This window comes from Alligator mississippiensis, unplaced genomic scaffold, assembly GCF_030867095.1.
Source record: "Alligator mississippiensis isolate rAllMis1 unplaced genomic scaffold, rAllMis1 scaffold_131, whole genome shotgun sequence".
NCBI lineage: Eukaryota > Metazoa > Chordata > Crocodylia > Alligatoridae > Alligator > Alligator mississippiensis.
Window position 1 is genome coordinate 47501 of NW_026775298.1, and position 2202 is coordinate 49702.

Below are 2202 nucleotides of genomic sequence, written 5' to 3' on the forward strand. Positions count from 1 at the left end.
CCTCTCGGCAGCGGGGCACACGACTCGTCTTTGACCCGCGGGTGCAGCAGCACGGTTCTTTTGCCCCGGAGGTTCCTCCGACCGACCTTCTGGAACCGAAGATGGGCATTTAGGGTCCTGAAAAACGTGTCCCCGAAAATCTCCGCGAACCTTTCTTGGCAATATTGTAGATGTGGCACCCGGCCCAGCCACCGGGGCAAACCACCAAAAGTGTCCGCCCTCCTGGATCGAAGGGTCGGACAAAGCCCATTTCAAAAACCTCATACGGACTTCCAGGCCTCTCCGGCGGGCCCAGGTCAACCGCTCGCCCCCCAGCAGCGACATTTTTTTCTAAGTCCCACGCCGGACACCAGGTCAACACGGCTCTCTGGCAGGAGAAGCCCGCCGCTCCCGAGGAAGCGCCCCCGGCTTGCCCTGAACGCCGTAAGGGAGGGCGGCAGGTCACCGGGGCGAAACCGGAGCGGTGGCCGGTCTCCTGGAACTCTCCCCCGGCCTGGCCCGCCGGGCCGCTCCCGGCCGGAGCTCCCACGTTAACCGCTCCCAACGCAACCGAGCAGAAGTTTTCCAAGTCCCACGGCGGACACCAGGTCCTCCCGGTTCCCCGTCAGGAGAGCCCCGCCACTCCTGGGGAAGCAAGCACCGCTGCCTGCCCGACCTCCGAGCCCATCACCGGGGGGGGGGGCGGGAGCCGGAATCGCGGGCCAGAGCCTGGAACTCTCGCACGGCCAGGCCCGCCGGATCGGGGCACGCTGCCTCCACGCTCGGTTGACAAGGCAGCGCGGCACGGTTCTTTTGCCCCGGAGGTTCCTCTGACCGACTTTCTGGAACCGAACATGGGCATTTAGGGTCCTGAAAACCGAGTCCCCCAAAATCTCCGCGAACCTTTCTTGGCAATATTGTAGATGCGGCACCCGGCCCAGCCACCGGGGCCAACCGCCGAAAGTGTCCGCCCTCCTGGAGCGAAGGCCCGGGCAAGGCCCGTTTGAAAAACCTCATACGGACTTCCGGAGCGCGAGCCCGGGCGCCAGGTCGACCCAGGGCCGACCTCCCGGGCCCCAGAGAGGCACGTCTCCGCCGCGGAAGCCGCCTGATGCCCGCGCCGAAGGCCCCCGGGCCCGCCCGGCCTCCGCGCAGGGCACCGGGGAGAAGTAGGAATCGTGGCCGGGCTCCTGGAACTCCTGCCCGGCCTGCCCCGCGGAAGCATGCCGGGTTCTCCCGCCGCGCCGTGCAGGTTCTTCCGCCCCTCGCCGGGGTAGCCGGGCTCCAACCGCTGGGCCCCGCAGCGTGGAAGGGCCCCTGCGAGTCGCCCCCCGGCCTGCACGCCCGCCGTGCAGTCGACCGGGTCGAAGCCGGAATCGCGGCCGGGTTCCTGGAACTCTCGCCCGGCCTGCCCGCCCGGCCCGCCCCCCGGGCCGGGGCTCCAGTCGACTTGGAGCCAAACTCGGTTTTGACCCCCTCCTGCAGCACGGTCCGGCCCCGGAGGTTCCTCCGTCCGACCTCCTGGAACCCAAGATGGGCATCTAGGGTCCCGAAATCCGTGTCCCCGAAAATCTCCGCGAACCTTTCCTGGCAATATTGTAGATGCGGCACCCGGCCCAGCCACCGGGGGCAACCGCCGAAAGTGTCCGCCCTCCTGGAGCGAAGGCCCGGGCAAGGCCCGTTTCAAAAACCTCATACGGACTTCCGGAGCGCGAGCCCCGGCGCCAGGTCGACCCAGGGCCGACCTCCCGGGCCCCAGAGAGGCTCGTCTCCGCCGCGGAAGCCGCCCGCCGCCCGCGGCGAAGGCCCCCGGGCCCGCCCGGCCTCCGGGCAGGGCACCGGGGAGAAGTAGGAATCGTGGCCGGGCTCCTGGAACTCCTGCCCGGCCTGCCCCGCGGAAGCATGCCGGGTTCTCCCGCCGCGCCGTGCAGGTTCTTCCGCCCCTCGCCGGGGTAGCCGGGCTCCAACCGCTGGGCCCCGCAGCGTGGAAGGGGCCCTGCGAGTCGCCGCCGGCCTGCACGCCCGCCGTGCAGTCGACCGGGTCGAAGCCGGAATCGCGGCCGGGTTCCTGGAACTCTCGCCCGGCCTGCCCGCCCGGCCCGCCCCCCGGGCCGGGGCGCCAGTCGACATGGAGCCAAACTCGGTTTTGACCCCCTCCTGCAGCACGGTCCGGCCCCGGAGGTTCCTCCGTCCGACCTCCTGGAACCCAAGATGGGCATCCAG